The sequence below is a fragment of the Hesperophylax consimilis genome, chromosome 17 (genome assembly GCF_061612785.1).
Source record: "Hesperophylax consimilis isolate HC1 chromosome 17, BYU_Hcon_1.0, whole genome shotgun sequence".
Classification (NCBI taxonomy): domain Eukaryota; kingdom Metazoa; phylum Arthropoda; class Insecta; order Trichoptera; family Limnephilidae; genus Hesperophylax; species Hesperophylax consimilis.
The window spans coordinates 22,016,103-22,029,467 of record NC_142852.1 but is presented as its reverse complement, the minus strand read 5'-3'; the positions used below and the strand labels follow the sequence as shown (position 1 = coordinate 22,029,467).

The window sequence follows — 13,365 nt, the reverse complement described above, 5'->3', positions numbered from 1 at the left end:
AATGGAGGGGAGGAAATTTTAGATAAGGCTTGATAGAAGAGAGGATATTTGTTTAGAGAGGGACAACCAAAATATATGCAATCTAAAGTTCCCACTTCTAGACCACAGAATGTACAATCTGAGGAGTCAACGACGTGAATTTTAAAAAGATGGGAAGGAACGGAACAATGTCCGATCCTCATTCGAATGAGTGAAGAAATTTATTTTTTGGAAAAATGGGGGAATTGCTGAAACCACGGTTTTGATGGAAGAGTCCTTTGTATTGAGGCATAGCAGGCTCCCTTGGATTGACTAGCAATGTGCCAATACTCTGCCCAAACATTGTGCGATCATTTATGATGGAAAAAATGTCAGATGGGGTAGTGTGGTTTACGAGGGTAACAACAGGGTTGGACGCTCCTTGTTTTGCCAAGGCATCCGCAATATCATTACCCATGATACCAACATGTCCAGGAATCCAAATCAGAGTTACAGTTTTTCCAGAGCTTTGAATGGAGGCTATCATCTCTCGAATAAGGCATACAAAGTGATCATCAGGATGAAGAAGGGAACTGGATTTAAGATTTTGGAGGGAACTGAGAGAGTCAAAGAGAAGGAGGGAATGTTCAATATTATTTTTGATTATACATTTGAGAGATTCTATTATTGCAATGCACTCGGCTGAAAATATTGAAAATTGAGGATGTCGAGAGATGGGTTAATTTCAACTTCTAAAATTCCACTTCATTCATAAATTCCAATGACTAAGGACGGGTTGTTTCGGAGAATTTGAACAATTCATCAAATTTCAACATTCATTTTCGGGTTCTGTGAAAGTCCTATTCAAGTTCTGTTATTATATCATTGTAGGCTAGTTGCTTGACAAAACTGAAATAAAAACAGAACTTGAAAAAATCTTTCACAGAACTTGAAAATGAACGTTGAAATTCGATAAATTGTTCAAATTCTCCGAAACAACACGTCCTAAGAGAGGACTTGGCAAATCAATACAAAATTCTGTCCAAACGGTAGCACAAAAATGGTTGCCAAGATGGCGGCAGCGCCAGACCGTTTCCATGGTTGTTTAATTAAATGGGTTGACATATTATTGACAAGTGGGAGAAATAACCATTATTTCTTACTTATCATAACCCATTCAATTTAAATAAAACGCCTTTGTGTTTGTACAATACTGTAATTGAGTACAATAATTTTTTTGGCAAGCCTGGGACTCGATTTCAAGCAAATAATAATCAATTTTCAAAACGCGGATACATAAATTTTCATATTATGTATTTTTTACTTCATAACCTAATAAACGAAATGATACCGACTAACTAACTAACTAACTAACCATCACGCCGTTTCTCCGCAGGGGTAGACAGAGAGGACGGACCACCACACAACTCGGTCTAACTTCTTGCCTCATTCACATTCATACATCGTCTCATACATACTCTTCTATTATTTGACTCTTGAAATGGACCGACTCGAGTATCTGATTCACTTGATCGTGCCATGTCTTCCTCGGGCGTCCCCGACTTATATCCTCCTTACACTCCTTTCTTCGCTCATTCGCTCTACATGCCCAAACCATCTAAGCGTCTCTTTCTTAATCTTACTCACTACGCTTACATCAGCCTTGCACATGGTTTTACCACACATACGCCTTAGGGATCTCAATTCAACAGAATTCAATCTATTTTCATCCTTTCTCTGCCAGTTCCATGCCTCACTGCCATACATCAGGGTAGGTACCAGCACTCCATTGTGGACTACTAACTTCGCTTCTTTGGACAATGTTTTGTTAGCGCCAACTGCGTTCAGTTCTCCATTAATGAAGTTACCTGCATTTCCCCTTGTTTCAATATCTCTGTCAGCCTTCCCATCTCTCTAGAACATACTTCCTAAATACACAAACTCCTCCACCTGCTCCAAATATTCCTCATTCACAACTATATTGCACACTGTTTTCGTACTCTCTCTTTCAAATACCATGACTTTAGACTTACTTATATTCATCATTAACTCATTCTTCATGCATACTTGGTTCATCCTAGACACGAGAGACTGTAGATCTTCCATACTGTTAGCAATCAGCACCGCATCATCAGCATACAACAGGCAACATACTTTCAAATTATTCAAATTCGCGCCCAATCCCACCTCTTTCAATTCTTGCATACATAAAAACACCCTAATATAATAGAACTTCCTTCTTCTTCTGGCGCTAGTAAAATTAGATTGTTAATTTTAGTAGTAAGTTTCTACATATGTGAATATATTTGTCATTAAGATAGTAGTTATAGGCCTTAGTCGTAAGTCACTTGATATAAGTCTTAGATGTAAGTCACTAGTTTTAAGTTCTAGTATTAAGAATTAGTGTTAAGAATTATACTTGTACAGAAGTAAATTAGCCAAATATAATAATTATTATTGTATAATGTTGTCGGCACCGCTTCATTCATTAAGTTACATTCAATAGTTCTGAAAGTATCTTCCACTCTGGAAAGTATATCAAACATCTTTTTAATTCTAAATGATGGTCTTTCTCTAGCAATTCTGAAAGTATTTCCCACTCTGGAACGTGTTGCCAATAAACTACAATATATTACTTCAAATTAATAAATTGCGAAATACAGGGTTTTCCAATAAGAGGTGTTATTTTGAATACCCCGCTATTTCGGTAGATGTTACTTTTGAAGCTGTCATTTTTTGACATTTGACAAGTAGAAACTACGCCATTAATAAAAATGGAACGATACACGCTTCAACAACGCATTGAAATTATTAAAATTCACTTGAGTGAATCAAATGCAAATCATCTGAGGCCCATTTCCACCTCGGTGGCTTCGTTAACAAGCAAAATTATCGCATATGGGGCTCGGAAAACCCAAGAGTTATTGTTGAAAAGCCTCTTTATCCTCAACGTGTGACTGTTTGGTGCGGTTTATGGTCCGGCGGAGTCATTGGACCTTACTTTTTCGAAAATGAGGCTGGAGCAACAGTTACGGTGAATGGATTGCGCTTTCGAGAGATGATTAATTAAGAGACGATTGATCTGGACAACGTTTACTTTCAACAAGACGGCGCTACGTGCCACACAAGCAACGAAACCATTGATCTTTTACGATTGAATATCAAAATAACACCTCTTATTGGAAAACCCTGTAGTATAAATTGAACCAGCTACCTCCGAATTCGTAGTCAAGGATAATAACCACGGAGAACGTAATATTGTTTAATATCGAATCGTTTGTACTTACGGGTGTGTTTTGTGTGCGTCGGTGACACAGAGAATGCGGGTCAAACTTTCACTTAACTCTTTCGCTCAATGTGATTGGTGAAACAGCCAATATTATTAGCTGCCAAAGGCCGTTGTAGAATTCCTTACGCTGAAATGTAAGTATACAAAATTTAATATAAGTAATAATTTTAATTCACTTAATAGTATACGAGGTTTGTTCAAAAGAAAAGGTGAATTTTGAAATTTCGCAGGCTGTGTACATTCAATTTTTTCTTTGTTATTTTGGTACACATATGTTTATCATATGTTAGCATTATCAGCCATTTTGGAATAGTGGTTTGTTTTTGACAACTGGAAAGGTAAGTAACGTTTTTGTGTGTTCTTCGATTTTTTACTTTTGAAAAAAAATGGATCAAAGAATATGTATTAAATTTTGCGTTAAAAATGGAATAAAGTGCTCCAACGCACTTAAAATGTTGACTGTGGCATTCGGCGAATCTAATTTGTCTCAAAAAAGTGTTTATAAGTGGTACAAGCGCTTTACAGAAGGCCGAGAAGATGTTAATGACGATGAGCGTCCTGGAGTTGCAATCACGTCAACAAACGAAGAAAACATCTAAACAGTCAAGAAAATGGTTTTGGAAAATCGTGGAATCACTATTAGGGAAGTTGCAGAGGATGTTGGCATATCAATCGGCTCATGCCATGCAATTTTTTCGGATGTTTTGGGCATGAAACGTGTGGCAGCGAAGTTTGTTATGAAAATTGTGGAAAAACCAATCATGGATTTTGCATCACGATAATGCACCAGCTAACACATCAATGCTTGTTCCTGATTATTTGACCAAAAACAACACCGTAATCATATTTCAACCACCGTATTCACCAGATTTGGCTCCCTGCGTCTTTTTCCTATTCCCGAAACTGAAGAGACCAATGAAAGGAAAGTGTTTTGCCACAATTGATGAGATTTTTTTATTTTTTATTTTAACTCCACACAGGAGGCCCTGAAGAAAGTAATTTCCCTCAGGGCCTATGTCATCTTTGGGGATGCTGTGTGTAGGGTCTTTTTGTGGAGAGTAAGGAGTGAACATGGGTCTTGAAGAGTCCCATGTTGTAGGAGGGAGGAAACACAGAGGCCGGCAGTTCGTTCCACAGCCGAGCTGTTGAACTTAAGAACGAATCGTAGAAGCGACCCGTTCTCATGTGACAAATGTCAACCGTGTACAAATGTTAGGTGCGCGTTTGGCGTGTATCCAGACTACGCACCGGTGCCGAAGGGATCAATGACGCTAGTTCCTCAGATTATCTTCCATTGTAATACCGATAGAACAAGGACAGCATACCTACCTGACGCCTGTGCTCTAAAGATTGCAGTCCGTTTGTTAAGATTGGGGAATCTATCAAACGGACAGCCCGTTTTTGCACAGAGTCAAGGGTTTTTTTCAGGTATTTTGGGGCTCCGGACCAGAGATGGCTGCCAAATTCGACAGTAGGGCGCACTTGCGATTTGTACAGGGTCAGCAGTTGTGTACTATTAAAGTATCTGCGGGCCCTGTACAGTACGCCCAGCTTCTGAGAGGCCAACTTTACTCTGGCTTCGATGGAGCCCCCGTACCTGAGCTGGTCACTTATAGTTACACCAAGCACATCAATGGAAGGCCTGTTCGGAAGATTGCTTCCGTTGAAGGAGACTAGATTATCATTTGGATCCCTTTTAGACGTAATCAGACAGGATTGGGTCTTGAGATTATTTTTACCTCAGGAGGAAATACTCTCGAGATAACCGTCCATTCTCTGCTTCAAAGCCCTCCGAGCCGTTGGAGTTTGTGTGCCATTTGGGGGCTTGTCAAACAAAAAGCTATCATGAACTGTACTGTCATCCGCGTAACAATGAATCAGTGCACATGTCAAAAGGTCATTGATGTGCAACAAAAACAAAGTCGGAGACAGAACCGATCCCTGTTATAAGATAAAGTCAGAATCGAAGAACGAGCTGATGGCCATACCGAAAAGCACATTCCAGAAGTGCTTCGAGGATTGAAGAAGCGCTGGCATAAGTGCATTATATCTGAGGGGGATTACTTTGAAGGGGAGAAAATGGATATTGATGAATAAATAAATACTTTTCGAAAAAATTCCAAATTTTCTTTTAAACAAACCTCGTATTTCCAGTTTGCAATAAAATCCAAAAAAAATAATTGTTCGCTTATAAAACACACGCGTTTTATTAGACAAATGTATTTAAACATTTGTTACCTCACTTTTTGTCATTTTATATAAAAATGGTAAATTAAAAATTAGCAAAGTTTCATAACATTTTTTTTTTAAATTGCAGTTGCTTCCTATTGTTTCATTGAGGTGTACATTTTAATTCATCTGTGGTTAGATTTGACTATAAAGCGCAAGGCTTTATCTTTCTAAGATTAGATCACGTTTCTCACCATGACAGTAAGGGGATACAACGATTTCTATAAGAATTGTTCCCAGAAGCCAACAAATTAGTCTGAGAGGTTAAGGTTGTCTGTTTTTGAGAGATAAACGACTAATAGATTTAGTACGAAGTTACCAAGTGATTTATAACATAAAATCCATTGAATATCTCGTTACTACGATTCAAATTTACGTTGCGTGCATACGACAAGTGTGCACGTTGACATGCATCGCATGAGGTCAAGTGCTATATCTAAACAAAATGCGTAAATGAGAACAAAATGCCCTCGGGTATGATGAGAACGTGTTTCTATTATACGCTTTTGAAGAGACCCATATTGTAGGAGGGAGGAAACACAGAGGCCGGCAGATCGTTCCACGGCGGAGCTGTTGAACTCAAGAACTCATAGAAACGACCCATTCTGATGTGACAAATGTCGACTGTGTTGTTACTCGGAGCAACTTTCATTGAAATACCAGCAAAATTGCTGACGCTATCCGCTGTTTGTGCGCTTCGTTCTTCTAAACTACGCAACGAATTTTGATATAGTTTTTACAATCATTTAGAGAATTTCTTTAGTTCCTAGCATTGTTTTACCAGTTGTCGTCATGGAGCCGTGGACGGTGGAGCACCGCGTTTTCGCCTATGATTGTTTCGTCCGAAATAATGAGTCAGTCACCGTCGTACAGCGTGAGTTTCGTCACCACTTCAACATTCATCGGAATAGAGCTGTTCCCTCTCGAAACACCATCCTTCGTTGGGTTGAATCACTTCGCAGGCGTGGTGAACTGATCAACAGAAGACCAAGAGGAGCTGAGGACGATTAGAGTGGAAGTCGCCCAAGTTGAGAGAGCGATGTTGAAGAGAGTCTACGCGAACTTCCAAGAACGCCTCCAGCACTGCATCAACGATTTCGGCCACCACATGCCTGATGTGATGTTCCACACTTGACTGTCTCAAATGCTATTTCCTCGCGAACCTGATTCCATCAATAAATTTGTTTTTGAGTAAAAATTAACTATTTTATGATTTTTTTAAAACCGTCCGTCCTCTCTGCCGCACCCTGTATATATAATAAATGCATATTGTACTTATAAAAAGTAGAAAAATGTCAATGTTTTGTAATCAAGTCGTAAAAAAATATTTTCAGGCGCTTATATTGCTAACTCTGGCTAAACCTTATGAGATACATCAAAATGATTTACTACGGAATTGTACATCTTAAAAAGACCTACAGAAAAGTCTGGGACAGTATATGTCTATCTCCTAATAATAACCCCCAGCTAGCCTTAATAAAATACATTAATGTTCAGAAATCATTATATCACTGATGTGTGTTTTTGTGAAATTCGTCATTGCTTTATTCAGCCCTTGAGGTGATTTTTCACGAAAACGGCGCTATATAAATTAGCCAAATATTATTATTTAATCTGTAATAATAGTAATGTGTTATTATTGTTTGTTAACTAAAGTAATAGATAAATAAACCCCACTTCAATGCACATTGACAATTGACATTGATCCTTTCTATTACCTAATATCCCGTTCAGAAAGAGTGATTTTAGTTGAACGACTTTTATTGAATGACAAAAATTGAACAAGATATCGTTCAGACATTTCAATTTAACTCGAACCGATATTGTTAGTCAAGATGGCGTCAAGTGAAGTTATCGCTGCGTGCGTCCCTATGATTTCAAACCTTTTACGGAATGAACATTAAATATGAAAAATATGCTAAATTCGTGCTACGTGTAAGTAAAATATTCAGTAATCCGCGTACAATTGTAATGTTATATTTCGCATTAGTCAGAAGTACACTGGAATATGCACCGCCTATTTGGAATCCGCAATATAAACTTTACATAGATAGTATAGAACGAATAAAAAACAAATTTATAAAATATTATTACCTACAAATTCAACAATAACTTTGAGTGTACATTTGAAACTTTGCAGGGAAGACGAGCAGTAGCTGACTCAATATTTATACACAGAATTTTAAACAATAACATTGACTGCACTGAACGTCGGTCCCTTATTAACTTTAACATACCTTTGAGACGTACACGACATACAGTGCTATTCCACAAGCTTAATTATAAAACAAATGCAGCATCTAATTCGACAATTAACCGAGCTCTACATACTCTAAATAATATTTGTCTTAACTCTAACATTGACATTTTTTCGGATTCACTGCCCAAATTCAAACGTGGCATCATGTCAATAATTTAAAGAATTCAATGCGCATAGATACAGACACACACACACACAAACACTCACACATACATTACACACGTTTACACACACACCTATATACTATACACGTCACCTGGTAATTAAGGAATAAACATACCACTTAGCAGACATTACAAGGAAACATATCATAGGTACCCAACCTGAAGTATCTTATTCCTGTATATTGTTTCATCTCTGTAAATCATGTACTGTTTGTTTCTATAATATAAAATAAATAAATAAAAACGTTGTATGTGGGCTAGCAAATGGATTATGTATAATGAGAAACAAATTGGGTGCTTCGAACACTATATTGAGAGAGATGGCGTTAGAAGATACCGAAGGCTATCGCAATCATTTGCGAATATCGGAAGAACAATTTGATGTACAGTGAAACAGGACACAGTTATGCGAGCGGCTGTCCCGGCAAAAACTAAGTTACAAATTACGCTAAGATACCTGGCAACGGGGGATTCTTTGTCAAGTCTGGTTTATATGAACAGAGTTCCAAAAAATACAATATCATTTTTATATTTCGCATTCTAATTTTTGTAAACTTCTTGCTTCTGAACCCAAAGACAGGGATGACTTTGGTATAGATCAGAGGTTCCCAATCTTTTCTGCCCCGTAGACCACTTGCCAAAAAATTTTTTTTCCGTAGACCTCCTCTGCCTGCCGAATATTGAATTTTTCTATAACTATTAACGTCCCATGTGATAATCATTTATTTTTTTTGTAAAAAGATTCCCTTCCCTTGCCTGTCCAACAACCGGGTGGCGAAATAGTTCCTCTGTCTTTACATTGTGCAGACAGGGGCACCCTTGTGAGGTATTACACCAAATGAAAATGAAGCAGGATAAGCAACGGGAATTTCTTTCTGTAGCTGGCCCTAGAGATCTGCCCCTTAAGTTCTTTGTCAGTGTTTTTTCCCGTCAGTTCTTCTTGTCACATGATATCCGATTCTTCAACGTTCCATTTCCACAGTCAAAATGTCCTCAAACTTAGTTTTGAAGTCTGTGTGAAGTGCATTCAAATGTTGAACGTCATTATTACCTTGGACGATTTTCAAAAACAAGTTGGGGAACTAGGAAAATTCGCAGCTTCCAATGTGCAATGTTTTGCTTGAATATATGAATTCTGACGAGAAAAGGAACGTAGACTCTATTTATATACCTCAATTAACAACTTTACGAAATATAAAAATACAAATATCAAATAAGTAATTTCTCAGTCTATTATATTTGTGTTAGGTCTATTGTGACATTTACAGAACTCCTAAATGTTGACTTGAGGTAAATGGGGGTCGACTTGTATGTACCCCCATTTGAATCTCGTGGACCCTCAAATTTTTTTCTCGCTGACATAGACCCCTAGCAAGCCGATATCGACCCCTGGGGGTCCATATAGACCACTTTGGGAACCTCTGGTATAGATCCATAAATCTGAACATCATATCATCCGACCACTGAATACATTCTTTCATTGAAGTAGATGCCATGGTGGTAAGTACTGGGTACGCATAAATAAACCACTCACTAGAACGTCTTACGTCTACTTTCAACCGCAGGGAACTAAAAATCGCAAGCGACTTGAAACATTTGTTCACACGTTTCGATTCGGCAGGAAAATCGAACGATGACTCGTACTTGAACAACAAAAGTAGACGAGCTTTCAATTTTCGTCGCTCAACTAAAAATTTGATCAACTCTGTTGAAAGGCTGTTCACTAGGGTGGAGTGACGTTGTATGGGACTTTTTTTTTTAAAGATGCCAGTACTGTAATAGCAAAAAAAAGTTGCCTTTATATAACACCTCTTTCGTCTAAAAAAATCAACTCGATCGAAACATTCCTTTATTCAACAACCAGCACATTTATATTTAGAAAAAAATTGTATGAAAAAAGTCGCTGAAAACTCTGCCAAGCATTATAAACAAGCGATATTCATAGCAAAAATACAATTTTATTAGGGGTTTTATAGCTAATAAGGTGCATAACACATCTGAAAATAAAAATAAAATTACCATAGTTTCAAGGCGGGGTCTATTTTTGGTTTTTTGAAGAGGATTATTGATTTTTATTGTTTTTTTCGTGTTTTTGAGAAACATGTTTTTTTATTAAATAAAATACTTTAACAAAGAGAATTTTTTTAAACATTATCGAAGTTTTATAATATTTATCGTGTTTTGAAATGAGATTTGGTGTGAAATTCGGGCATTATATGCCTAGATTTTATTGTCGCCCGAATGAATCCATCTCTTGCTTCAGGCCCAACTGTAGACAACGATGCCTGGGTAACTAATTTGATGCACCTCTTGACTGCTTGAGTGTGGCAGGGAAATCTGGGAAATTCAATATTGTCCTTTTCTTCACCGAAATTATTTATCATTTTGACTAGGCAGTCATTACTGATTTCGGATAGTATCGGTGGCGGTGTAACTTCGCATTCCTGCCAGTTGATAATATCGTAATATTTACTTGCTGAAAAGTTTATTGTTGGAATAATAAAGGCTCTAACAACAGATGGACTCGGACTTCTATCTCGCGCCTTTAATATTCGTCTCAAACCCAATTCTCTTACAATAAGGTTGTCATCCATTATCATGGATAGTAGCAGATTTTCCGGGTGGCAAAAATAGGCGTTTCTTTGAATTACTGGATTAATTATATCTCGTAGATCGGTGCTCAAATATCGGGTGAGTTTTATTATAGTCATGTAATGCCCCATCTTAACACGACGGGTGCCTCTTTATCTCAAATCATGTCGGAGCATATGCTTTAACAACATATTCAGCAAGAATTTTTAGGTTCACTGAAGGGTTAGTTGTTCCTATATATAATCGAAGTATTGAGTTTGCTGTCGTCAACCAGCGTGAGTGACAAATACTACCTGGATGACGGTTTGCTAAATTTGGTGGGCAGTGACCTGTTGTAACTGCAAAACATATTTCGTACAAGTATTTTTGGTCCGTGCTCAAATTTTTCAATTCCTCTGCGTTGAGTTTGTGCATCTCAAAGTGTATTGGTGAATAATTTATAACGGTGTTTTCAGAGCTGCTTGAAAGAAGTTTTCCAATAGGTCCTGAAAACCCTTTAGGTCCTGTTGTAGCACCATCTAAGTGTTGAAACAAGTGGCGAAGGGGAAGTTCGTTTGGATGCAGCTGACAGATAAACGGATGACCTAATTCCAATTCCATGAATCTAATAGTTCCATTTCTTTTGCCTGTATTGACAGCAGTCCCATCACATCCAATCGCTGATAAATCATTCAAATTAAAACCGTTCACTTTTAAATGGTGTAACATGCTCTTTGCGATATTTTTGCCAGTTCCTGATGATGGTGTAACATGTCCAACATATTGAGACCCCGGCTCAGATAAAATGGAATAATGTTCTTCTGAAATCGTTCTCCGATGATATCTATCCCCTATTTTTTCCTGAGACAGTGTTTTATCCTTCCTTCCATCGAAATATAGACCTCGAATTTTTGTTGACTCCGACGACATCTGCCATGTTTTTATTAAAGAAGTGCGACACGTTTGTCTAGCTCGTCTGAGTTTGCTCATATCAATCACCATTTTAGAGTCGTCTTCGGTTACTATGCCAAAATCTTGTAATGTAGCACTTGCAACAGCTGATGCCGACCTGTCTGACAAACCATACTGATCGCAGATTCTGGCCAAAGTGGGGAATTTTAACATCATACGGGAATTTTCTGGAGGTTGCGAAGAATGTGAAGAAAATGATTGGTTTTCATCAAAAAAGGGTTGACGTGGTTTTGTCGCTGATGCTGTAGATGAGCTGACCTTCGAAGCAAGTTCAGATAAACGAGCTTGCATCCTCATTTTCCGATGTAATTTTTTTGTTGTATCGGTGTCTATTGCTCCCAGCATCATTTTTCTCGAGGATCTTTGGTCTTCAAGGAATGCTTGTTCTTTGGTGGGTACCTTGCGCGTCTTTTCGCAGGAACACATATTCAGATTGTTACATTTGCATGAAGCAATATTGAAAAGTTTATTCATTTTGATTTTATAAGAATTTAACTTAACATTATAATGCACACTTTTTTTGGCCAATTTTTAAGTTTTAAGTAATCGTTATAATGATCTTGGATCAGTTTCATCACTCGATTGTGTGAAACAATGGGAATAGAAGCGCGCTTCCAAATTCTTTCAACAATTGCAGATATAACACTTTTTATTTCGAATACTGACGGTTTTTTTGTAGAGTTAAGATTACGCTCATATCGTAAGAACAAATAATGTTTAATCACTTCTGAGACAGTAGGTAACACTTGAGAGTTCATTTCAGTTGGTGCCCCGAATATTGGACATAAAATTTTGCTTCTCGTGTAATTTGCATTCATTTTCACAACAATTATATGTGTTAAAATTTAATCGGACAAGGATTCTAACACGTCTACGGTCAGCGGTAGCCGAAACGAAACTAGATGCAAGTCGCATCTAGTTTCTGCGACGAAACAATAGGAGCGAAATTATCCCCCCCACCTCCACAGCGCTCACAAACTCACTAGTTTAACAGCAATATATGCAGTGTTTTTTTTTTATAAAACATGTAATGTTCAATAAGGTAAATGCAATTGAAAGTAATGGATATTATTTTATATTTTTGAGACTGTACTCAGATTTTGGGAAAAAAAGGCTAAATTTACGTTTTTTACGTTACGAAATCGCTAGGTTGTTGAATGAAGACATAAGTTTAGATTTTTTTAAGTATTTTTACAAGAATATGAATGACATGAAGCATCTTTTGGCAGCTATTACAATACCGAGATTTGATTTTTGCAATGTCACTCCACCCTACTGTTCACGCTTGTCGATTAGCTTTCAAGTGTCATTCGGCACAGACTTGATCAACTAAAATCGCCCTTTGTAAGTCATATTCAATAATTTGGACGTATTTAGAAATAAGCGGAGATCGAAAATTTTACCAAGGATTCAACACGCACAACCCAAAGCTATGTATCTCTCTGCAACTTACCGGTTATTCGATATGATGTAGAAGTAAGGTTGCATGCAGTAGAAGATGGACCAAATTATTTCTTGACCAAGTTACAAGAGCTGTCATCTGTCATTCAGTTGCTCGGGCTCGCGAATTATGGGTTATGCATAAATAAAATCACCACAATACCAGGTTATCAGGTTATGCCATAAATGAACACAATGAACCCATAAATAAACCACTCATATAATTTATAATTTATAATATTATTTTACGACCTGCTGTTGTTTGTTGTCGGTAGGTTTTGTGTTGCCAGCGTATGAAATATCAGAGCAGGAGAAATTATTTTACTTATATTATTTCAGTACTTACTTTTATTTCATTACCTTTAAAATAATATTAACTATTTTTTTCCATTTTTTATGGTTTAGAATAATTTACATTAAATTCTAAAACAAATAATATTTTTTCTCAATAATATTATTGAATTTTTAGCAGATAGATTTCA

The 13,365-nt window shown here is 37.2% G+C and overlaps 1 protein-coding gene across 1 annotated transcript in view; it reads right to left on the bottom strand.

Annotated features, from left to right (window-relative positions):
• LOC149416237 (uncharacterized) overlaps positions 1-13,142 on the bottom strand; it is a 33,430-nt gene extending 20,288 nt beyond the window's left edge. Inside the window, exons 1-2 of the mRNA XM_089641604.1 lie at positions 12,897-13,142; positions 3,246-3,374 (exon numbers count right to left, since the gene is read on the bottom strand). The gene's annotated coding sequence lies outside the window, so the exon portion shown is untranslated. The remainder of the gene's footprint in view (positions 1-3,245; positions 3,375-12,896) is intronic.
• Between the last annotated feature and the right edge of the window lie 223 nt (positions 13,143-13,365).